The sequence below is a fragment of the Microtus oregoni genome, unplaced genomic scaffold, assembly GCF_018167655.1.
Source record: "Microtus oregoni isolate MIOR12 unplaced genomic scaffold, Mior012 000109F_ref0000275, whole genome shotgun sequence".
Lineage (NCBI taxonomy): Eukaryota > Metazoa > Chordata > Mammalia > Rodentia > Cricetidae > Microtus > Microtus oregoni.
This window is the reverse complement of record NW_024544727.1, coordinates 3,381,123-3,392,227: the sequence shown is the minus strand read 5'-3', so window position 1 is coordinate 3,392,227 and position 11,105 is coordinate 3,381,123. Positions and strand designations below refer to the sequence as shown.

Genomic DNA, 11,105 nt, shown 5'->3' with positions numbered 1-11,105 from the left:
ATGATGGGTTACTCAACCTTTGCTCCCAGGATGTGCATCTCAAATCATAGCCACATAATTTAGCCAGATCTTCTAGTCTACTTGAACAAGTGTAACTATAGTAATTTGACAGGGTCAGATTTTATCCTGATTCTTGATTGCCCTCATCTGTGAACACCAGTAAATGGTCAGTCAGGATATTTGTTGATTATCTAAACCTGACTACCTGATCCACATTGCTAACCTCAACTACTGCAAAGCAGGAAAGCTTTCAACCTCCATCCTATCCCTCCCTTTCTGCACTGTGACTACATCAGCTTCAAAGTTGGTCATTGAACTCAATTCTTGAACAAGTCACTCTTCATTTTCCCAAATAAAAGCCAGAGATGTTGCAGGACACTCATTAACTGGTCTATGTTTCTTTCTTACTTACCAGTCAAGGCCCAGCCTGGAAGGAGCTGCAGAACTGTCTTCCCAGCACTGGACAGCAGAGGAAGGAGTAAGTATTCAAGTCAATTATCAACTTGACAGTGTGGTGCAAGCCTGGGATTGAGAAGGCATTGCTCTAAACAGAAATAAATCAATAGTACTTGAGAAAATGAAATGAAATTCCTAACGACTGAGAAACACTGGAGAACAGAAACAAATAGAGATTAGCACAGTAATGCAATTAAAAAAATGAAATTTTCAAACATGATACCAGTAATTGGCATTTTTAAATGGTGAAAATGATTCATTTTTAAGATAAAAAACTTAGCTATATTGACTTAGAAAAAGAGTAGTCCTTTGCCTAGTAGAGGGAATGCCATTAATAAGAGACTGATAGATGTTGGCTGCTGAAATCTGTAACCTGACAGAGTAACAGTCAAAGTTCTGTTTATCAATCTTTGTGTCAAGCAGGACTGAACATATTTGCAGAGAAAAGTTCCCTAGGGCTGGAGAGATGGCTCAGAGGGTAAGAGCAATGGCTGCTCTTCCAGAGGTTCCGAATTCAATTCCCAGCAAGCACATGGTGGCTCACAACCATCTGTAATGAGACCTGGTGCCTTCCTTGCCAGCAGTACATTGTATGCTTAAGAAAGAAATAAAGAAAGAAAGAAAGAAAGAAAGAAAGAAAGAAAGAAAGAAGGAAAGAAAGAAAGAAAGAAAGAAAGAAAGAAAAGTTCCCTAATTGGAAGATCTTTATATTTGGCTCAAGCTAACCTTCTCAATGTGGAAAAACTACCAATTTGGTCTGCCTTCATTCACAGGACGTGAATTAATACACGCTTGGAAATTACAAAACTACTCCCCCTGCCACAATCAAGTCCTTTTTCATAATTGTGACTCCAGCAGCTAATTGTTGACCTTGTTTCCCCTCTGCAGTGTACACCATGAACTATTTTCCCTATTCTAGTGTGAAGGCAGAAGCCATGCTCCTCATGGAAATCTTTTCCTGTGACTGCAATAGGTAGTTAATAATTTAAAAATTTGAAAATTCCAAGGTAGTACAGTCATTTAAGAATTTAGGAAGTGTACTATAGAGGATAGCAAGGTCAATGACCTGGAGAGCAACAGACTGGGATCAAGGCTACTGGAGTCAACAACATAGGAGAGCTTGTTTCAGAAATATTTTTCTAAAAGGCTGGAAGTGCAGATGTTCTAGAATTAATATGCCTTCCCAAGAAGAAATCACTCTACACACTTAAGAGTTTAATAAAGAAAACTGCTTTAGTACTAGTATGCTTCTTCACCTTACTCTAATGCTCAAAGAGGAGCCAGCTTAGAACAGACTTTGCATTACAAACTTCCTGTCATTCTTATTTTAGGTTCAGGCACCAGGTTACACTTTGAACAATTTAAATAGGGACAGGAACTTAGCACATGGAAGATTTACACAGCAAAGATATTCCCAGAATTATTTCTTAAGTATAACAGTGACATAAAATAACAGGTTATTCTCCAGTGACAGGGTCCTGAGGTGGAGGTGCCAGAAATGAGAAAGATAGGAAATGGAGAAGGTAGAAAAGATAAAGGCTGGGGTGAAATGGTCCTGTACAAGCTATGCCTCTTACCAAGTAAGCTTCTTAAAAAGAATAATATCGTGTATACTACTTCTAGGGGGGAATGGAAAGAAATGGGAGATTTTTATGAAGTCAGCAGAAACTGTCATGAGCTATTGTGGGCCAGGATGCAAATGCAGCAGATAGCAATTGATAATTCTGATGTCAACCCACCAGATGAATAATTCTCTGATGGAGGAGAACCTTGTTCAAGCAAGGCTTATGGAACTACTGACTCTGGAAACTGTTGTTTCTCTGTAATTCCACATGTGCAGAAACAACTGTGGTATCTCCCCAATATCTGCACTATAATGTGTATCTCATATGATATGTATATGTAATCTCATGATTATATCTCAATCTTGTGAACACATATATCCATGGATAGTCAGGAAGATGACTTCTCATTAACCTGTATAATTTTGAAGAACAGAAATATGCTAGGATATGCTTCATAACTGGTCTATTGTCCCATAAGGTCTGGTTTTTTTTTCACTCAGAATAACATAAGAAAACAACAATTTCCCCCAGTCTAAGACAGGCTACACACATTTAGCTGATCTGAAACCTCAGAGCAATTTCAAACTAGACTGAGTGGGTTTGTATACACATCGTAATTTAAAACATGAAAAAGGACAGTCGTAGATGTCTAACCAAGGCTATTAATACAAAGCAATCTAAAGTACTATGACAATTCTTTGCTTACTAAAAGTCTAGCTGATAAAGATCACAATCACTCCCTGTATGAATTCCTCAGCAGGGTGTCTCACAAGGCAATGTGGGCCCAGGTTCAGGATGGGAAACTAGGGACCTTGAGCTCAGGCACTGCCATGGTTACTCACTCCCCTCAGTTTTTGTAATTTTTTTTATTGCAGAAAGTTTGTTGTTGAAATAAGCTGTGGAGAATTGGAGCAGAATGGAATAAAGAGAACAAGGAGAATAAAACAATGAAGAGAACTAGAGCTGAAGAAGAATAAAAGGGAATGATCCTCAGATTGTATGAATCTTCTTAAATAGGAAATCGTTTTAAGCCCTGCTACTCTAAAAAGTATTTTCTTAGTGACCCTGGGTGCAGCCCTGAGAGCTGAACTCTCCCAGGCTGCAAAAGAAACTACCATACAATGGGACAAATTCAGGGAGGTCTAATAAAATAATGCCGTAAAAGGGGAACACAGTGTATCTTAAGAACATTACTGACCAAGCCCACAGAGGCCTTGGGACTGAGAACCATAGCTCCACGTGATGGGAAGAGTTGGATTCTCAGGATCTGAATCAACCCCTCCCACAAAGCCCTGGCCCCAGATCATTACCAGTGAGAAAGCTTTGGGGGGGGGGGCGGTAGATCAGAGCCAAGACAGGCTCTCCTAGTAGCCCTAATAGAGATCAGGCCTTAGTTTCGGTTCACTAAAATGGGACAGAGCTAAACAGACAGTCATCAGAAAAACCACAATTTAGGAGCAGGCATCCCAGTCTTCTGCTAGCTCAGCAGTCACCCCATGGCCCCTTCTGCTGGCTCAGCACATGACCCCCAGTCTCCTGATAACTAAAGATAGCTTTCCCTACCCTGCTGCTAGAAGGTCCCTAAGCACTAGGACCTCCCTCTAACCAATCAGACCCCAGACTAATCTTTCCTCCACCAATCAGTCACAGATTAGTCTCTCCTCCCTGAAATTTCCCAAACTCTGCTTAAAGGAGCTTGTGACCTTTTTTAGTGGCCGCCAAGTGCTACATTGGAACCAATAAAGCACTCTTGTTATCACATACATGGCTGTTGGTCTTTCCTTGGAGGCTTCTCTCAGACCCTAACAATTGGTGCATTGTCCATAAAGTTCCCCAGAGAACCCCACCATGATAAGCATCTGATAACCTGGCTGGCTGGTAAGTGAAGTGAGCCCTCTGTGTCTGGGTCTGTTCTGTCCCTTGTTCTGTGGTTTGTGGTTTGTTTGTTTTTTTTTTTCCCCATCTGGGTGGCTCAAACTAACTGAATCTGTAGGCTGGGGTTTTGACTGATGGATGCATTAGAGGCCACGTGGGCTGGGAGATGTCCTGGGCCCACCTAGATGGGACAGAGGGTCCCTTTGGTTGAACAGGGAACACAGGTCACACCTGTTGCAAAATGGAACTCCCCAGGGAGACATGCCATCAGCCTACTTTGGTTCCTGGTTTCTTTCTTAAGTGCTGTGCTGATATATTTCTGTTAGTGTTATTTTTGTGTTTTCCTGTTGTTTGTAATGTTACCTCATTTACTTCTCTTAGGAGTGGATCAGTCAAACTCAACTTCTTCCCTGGAGTCTTATTTTGGACCGCTCCAAGGACTTTCAAACCCAAGTCAGTGACTTAGGGCTCATTATCTGGAGGGGGTGAAAGCATTCTTGATAAGGACATGGCAGGACTTTGGGTGCCTAACAGAGAACCAATGGCTGATCACTGTGGTGGCTGGGGAAGCTGATTATCATTGGTTAGGGTGAAAAAGAAAACCCTACTGCTAGTCTTAGATGTTTCTCATGGTACAAGTTTTACTGTGATGATGCAAATTTAGAGTTATTTCTGCTTTGGTATATGTATGATTCTATTCTTTTTTTTTTTGTGGTTTTTCGAGACAGGGTTTCTCTGTGGTTTTTGGAGCCTGTCCCGGAACTAGCTCTTGTAGACCAGGCTGGTCTCGAACTCACAGAGATCCGCCTGCCTATGCCTCCCGAGTGCTGTTCTTGTTTAAATATTAAAGGCATACAATATTCTAGACTACTAAAGGAAACCACAAGAAGAACTTTGATAAAACGTTTTCATGTCTAGAAAGTAAGAGAAAAGGCAAGAGACTAAAATAATAAGGAGAAGAGAAATAAAAGATAAGGCTGTCTGAACAGAGATAGGAACCTGAGGATGTATAGTAAGTTGTAAAAGGCCAGAGGAGGTATGAGATTTGGCCATGTTATGTTAATTCTCGTTCATTTTATTTAAAAAAAAAAAGCTGATGATTCACTACAAAATGTTTGTGTTAGGAATGGGGTCATTCTCTTTAAAGGAGAGAGGGGGACAGACCACTGCCTACCACGCCCCTGTACCCTTTCTTTCTCCAGGCAACAGGGAGAAAGGGTGCTTTTCTATCCCACTACTTTACCCCCAGGTACCCCAGGATGAGAGGTATGGGAAGGCAGAGGGGGTGGGATGGAGGAGCTCCCCACATACACACCCATTCTCAAAAGGAGGAGTGACCAGCTGGGGAGAATTCCGTGGCCCTTCCATTGCATGCTGTGGACCAACCTGATGCTGGGGACAGGCAACATCTAGTCACCAGCCCTTGGTCACCAGCAACCTTTATAACTGGAAATTATAAAATCTTAAGTTTTCTGAGAAGCCAGCAAGACTCACTGAACCTGTTGTATTCAGTTCTTTTCACTCACCAACCAACTTGGGATGATTGTTTTCAACTGCTCCAAGTCCTCTTCACTACTGAGGAGAGAGACAGGATTAGAACAGAAGCTTAGAAATTGGTTCCAGGCCCAGATGGAAGACTGGCCACCAAATCAGATCTCATAAATGTTGGGTTTTCTGTGATATGACTCAGTTGGGATTCTACATAGAAAAATGTAGGGAGAGGCTGAAAGTCCACCTCCAGACTCTAATGGGGGTTTCTGTCCAAAGTTAGTCAGGTATGCCAGGGCCTGAAGAAACACCAGGAGCATTCCCTGAGAGGGGGACAGAAGTTTATAACACCTATACACCCTGGAATCTGGAAGCACCAGAGAATTGGTCTGTAGTCAGCCCAGCTTTTGTCAACCAGTCAGCACCAGATATTCACCATAAGTTGCAGAGACTAGAAGGTTTTAAAGGTAAGAAGTTGGCTGAACTCATGGTGGCTGCTGAAAAATAATAGGGAAACCCCAGAGGAAAGGCAGACAAAAGGGCTTATGAGAGCTTTATAAAGACAGATTTGGAGTCTCATTCTGAGATTCCTGGAGGCAGGATTGCTATTTTTGGAGGTCAAGACTACATTGGGGACCTCTGCCAGATCCACCAGGCAAAGTCCCACTAGCCTGTCCACACCCGACCTCTGGAAGAGTCAGCAGACAAGGAAGGCCCTCCTGCTATGTCCAACCTTAGCCAGCTCTAGCAGGCAAGGAAAGCCTGGTTGTCCGTGACTAACCACCACCTGAGCCAGCAAGCAAGGGAGGCCCGCCCATTCCTGACCTCTGCTGGAGCCAGCAAGCAAAGATGGCCCAGCAGCCTGCCCATGCCCGAACTCCACCAGTGCCAGGAGACAAGGATGGCCCGCCCATACCCAACCACTGCTAGAGTTAGCAGGTAAGGAAGGCCCACCCACTCCTGACCTCCACCAAAGCCAGCACACAAGGAAAGCCTGCCCACCCACGCCCAACTTCCACTGAAGCCAGTAGGCAAGGAAGGCCCACCTACCTGCCCCTAACCTCTGCTCTGCCATTGAGCAACATCTGTTGTGACTGGAACCATAACCCTAACTCCACCACAAGGAGAGACCATCTGAGCCTAGGATTCACTGGCACGCGGAAGACTGACCACCAGAGACACAACCCCAACTACACCAATTGGAGGAAAAGATGGGTAGACTGAACAACACAAAGGGGAACACAGCACCATGAAAAAAATCAGTGGCTCTAACAGCAGCAAGACTCGAACACCTCAACACAGAAGAAGCAGAAAATGCCCAAAAAAATAACTTTAGGAAAATGTTTCAAGCCCTTAAAGAGGAAATGAAAAATTCCCTCAAAGAAGTGGGGGGAAAGACAAACAAAAAATTGGAAGAAATCAACAAAATCCTTAGAGAAAACCAAGAAAAAGCAATCAAACAGATGAAAAAAAAATGATTCAAGACTTGAAAACCAAAATAGAAACAATAAAGAAAACACAAACCGAGGGAATTCTGGAAATGGAAATTATGGGTAAATGATCAGGAACCACAAATGCAAGCATAAACAGCAGAATACAAGAGATGGAAGAAAGAATCTAAGGTACTGAAGACACAATAGAGGAAATAGATTCATAGGTCAAAGAAAATCTAGAACACCAAACTTAAGAATAACAGGGATAAAAGGAGAAAAAGTCCAACTTAAATGCCCAGAAAAATATACTCAACAAAATCATAGAAGAAAACCTAAAGAAGGATATGCCTATGAAGGTAAAAGAAGCTTACAGAACACCAAACAGACTGGACCAAAATAATGTCCCCTTGTCACATAATTATCAAAACAATAAACATACATAATAAAGAATATTAAGAACTGAAAAGGAAAATGTCCAAGTAGCATATAAAGGCAAACCTATTAGAATTACACCTGACTTCTCGGTGGAAACAATGAAAGCTAGAAAAGGTCCTGGTCAAGTGTTATGTAGACATAGAGACCACAGATGATGTGTTCTTGGATTCAGTTTGCCAGTATTTTATTGAATACATTTGCATCTATGATCATGAGAGAGATTGATCTGTAATTCTCTTTCTTGGTTGAGTCTTTGTGTGGTTTCAGTATCTGGGTAACTAATCTCATAAAAGGAGTTTGGCAATGTTCCTTCTGTTTATATTATGTGGAACACCTTGAGGAGTATAGGTATTTACTAACTAGGCACACCTACAGGTGGAACAGTGTGTCCAGTTGGCAACATTTGCAGTTACATCATGATGCAAAGTAAAAGAGAATTTCAGCTCTAATCAAATCTAAAATCAACTCAGTCAAGGCTGAATAACCTCAGTCTATATTGAATACTATGCTGTCTCCTATAAGGGACATACCAGGCTTCCTCCTGTCATCCTTTTAGCTACATAACTAAAAAGTTTGCTCTTAATAGTTGGCACTGCTGGTATTCCTCGTTCTCATATCCCCTTCCTCTCAGCTTCCTACAACACTGGCTCCTGCAGTATTGACACAGAGAAATTAGGGCATTGTGGGTTTCTATGACACTACTTCATTCCTTGTTCTTAAATTCTTCCTATTAACTCTTGATATCATTTATTCTTTTGCATTACTCTTAGACTCCTGTGGTTAGAATCATTCTCTCAAGGACAATCATGCAAATATGTCATGTCTTGAACTACTGTGACTCTTTCAGACTACTCACAAGGTGCTTTGGAAAGGCAGCATCCTGTTCTTGAGAATCCTGAATTCAAGGTAATACTTCAGACAACAAAGGCTTTAAGAGCTGAATCAGATCCACTGTATATTTTTAACAACATCCCCTCTGGCTCACCCAGAGAAGAATCATCAGGGGAAAGTTTTCCTAATAAAATACTCATTTCATCTATCGCTCTAAGAAAGTGACACTAAAGGCAATCAACAATAATTTTTGTAAGGAAAGCAAGGAGAGCAGGTAGCAATATGCTCCTGGAGTCATGCCCAGAATTAGACAGCAAACTATATATTGGCCTTATCAAAAATGTTTTAAATTCTCCTTGGCCTTGCCAAAAGGAAAACTTATTCATGTTTTTCTCAGGCCTTGTCCCCCAGTGAAGTCATATTGTTCCCAGAATTAATGAATGCCATTAATAAGAGACTGTATGACTTTGTCCCATGTAAAATGTTAGCTGCTGAGTGCTATAAGCTAACACAGATTTCCAGCCAATGGCCTGTGTCTCAAACCTCTGAGCTAACTTACTGTGTCAACCAGGATTGCACACATCTGCATAAGAGAGTTCCACAATTAGAAACTGAACATTCAATAGCTCAAGCTACCCTCCCTAAATTGTACACCCATTAATTCTGTCTGTCTTCATTCACATGGAAGAAATTAATGCATGCTGGGAAATTACACAGAATGTTGTTCACCCTGCCCTTTCAGGTCATTCTTTATGATGAAGACCCCTGCAGCTTCAGTCTGTGATCAAGCTATTGTCTAGTCGGTTTCCCCCTGCAGTGTACACAGCACACTGATCTTCTTTCATTCTACAGGGAGAAGCCATGCTCCACGGTCAAATCCTTTTCCTGTTACTGCAATGGATAGCCCACTATGCAACTCAAACTGGTAACTTTAGAACTGTGGTGCTGCAGACCTGTAAACTAAGAATTGAGGGTGGTCAGTTGGGAGGAGAGCCAAGGGCAATGCCCTGTAGGACTACAGACAGGGTTCAAGTCCACCTCAATCAATATGAAAGACCTTGACTCTAAATGATTTTCAAAAAGACTAGAGATGCAGCTGTTCTAGAATTAGTATACCTTCATGGCGCACCAGGACTTAATGTTGACTGTACCTGGAATGGCCCCTTGACAGCATTTAGAGGCCTGTCTTTTAACAAAGGGATGGGCCTTTCTGCTGACTGTAAATCAGGGTTGTCTCCCTTGTTATGGGAATTCAGCTCTAAAGGTGATTAATACTGTTTAACAAAAAAAAAATTACTGTTTAACAAACTTTCCATCTTCCCATACCATTCTCTAACAGGCATGGTTAGTGTACTACTTATCTTAGGGGTATTTGGGATGGAGCCCGCCCTTACCTAAATTCTACTTTGTGACTTAAGTTCTCCTAAGAACGGGTAAATCCTTATACCATCAATTCTATTACAATTAATTCTACTCTTCTACATCACAGTCTAGACTCTATGTGCTGTTAAGTTGAGAGCGTCATCCCCGCCCTTGATATCTATCCCAGCCCCCAGGCCTAGGAGTTGCGTTGGTCTGGACTCCAAATCCCAGCATTCCAGGGAGGGTTCAGGACCACTCCCACCGGGTATTTACGTGGGCGCCCAGAGGAAGAACACGTGGGTCCCGGATTTTGCACGTGCTCTCGGCCACCCGAGAGTGTGCATTTAATAAAACACGGGCGTTTTAATTTGGTTTGATTTGACCTGATTGGATTTCTTGGCACCGGCGGAGCTGCTCGTCTTTTCCTAACACTCTACACAGGAGATAATCGTTTACAAGCCCCACAAAATTAACTCCAGGCGGATCCGAAACCTAAATGTTAAATGTTAAAAATGTAGAACTTTTGGAAGACGCTAGAGACCAGGGTTCTCCGAGCTTGGCAAATTTGCCTTCCACACTGACAATACAAGGACTACAGCGCGCTTTTCATAGTGACGTCAACAACAAGGATATTTCTAAGTACAGTCCTGCTCCCAGTGCTGTGTGCAGATGCAGCCGGCAGAGTGAGGTTATTCAGGGGCTGCCTCCCTGGGCCAGGGAGTTGCAAGGATCACGCAGGACCACACAGAACCAGCAGGAACACGCCGAACTCTGTCTAGCCCCCAGACTCCCACCAAACCAGGGGAGGACTCACCACACCACCTCTCGCAGCTCAGTCAGCCGCGCCACACAGTCTAGAGACAGCAGCCTCTTTCTCACCAAGGCCAGCCACTTCTCCCTATCTGTGGAGAACAGGCTCTTTTACTCACCATGGTGCAGTTGCCAAGCTAACCCGCTTTCTCCCCACGATGGAGCCCAAGGCACAACACACAGTGCAACTTCCGACTTTCACAGGAAACAAGCTGAGCCAGAAGCCTGGCTCCCAGAAGTACCCTCCCATCTATCTGACTGGTGGGTCCGCAAGAGGCTCTGATTGGAGAGTGAGGCCTGAATGACAGGACGGTGAGCTGAAGGCACAATGCACAGTAGTTCCTAGCTCTGGCTTCCCCTTTTAGGACAGACCTATCCAGGTTGGCTGGAGATTTGTGCCAAATTCAACACCAATGGGTTCAGTTTTACAAATTCAGAAGGAGGCTACTCAGACAATTTTGCACGAGAGGAACACAGGGTAACTCAAGGGCATTATAAACAAGGTCCACAGTGGCCTTGGGATGGATAACCACAGCCCCAACTGTAGAAAAACGTGGGTTCTCAGGATCTGATGCCACCCCTCAGCCAAAGACCCTACCATGCAATTTCCCTGTTTTAGAAAAGGTGTTCTCTTACTTTCTCAATACATCAGGACCTTAGATAAAAATTCCAAGGACTACATAGGTTGCCAAACTCAAAGGGGCCTAGTTTCAAGTGTCTTCTAGAAGTTCTCCACTTCAAATTTGACATTTAGATGTAAAATTCTTCTGTTTTCACAAACCCAAAGAATTCTTGTGAGTTCCAGGGAGCCAAATTGAAGTATCCACCTTAAACAGGTCAGATACACCAC

General features: G+C 42.9%; 1 long non-coding RNA gene across 1 annotated transcript; it reads right to left on the bottom strand.

Annotated features, from left to right (window-relative positions):
- Positions 1 to 434: 434 nt before the first annotated feature.
- Positions 435 to 10,404, bottom strand: LOC121443524. The gene is made up of 3 exons (XR_005973674.1): positions 10,375 to 10,404; positions 5,423 to 5,471; positions 435 to 544 (listed from the first exon to the last, which is right to left on the bottom strand). It is a non-coding gene; the product is annotated as an uncharacterized LOC121443524 (long non-coding RNA).
- Positions 10,405 to 11,105: the final 701 nt, after the last annotated feature.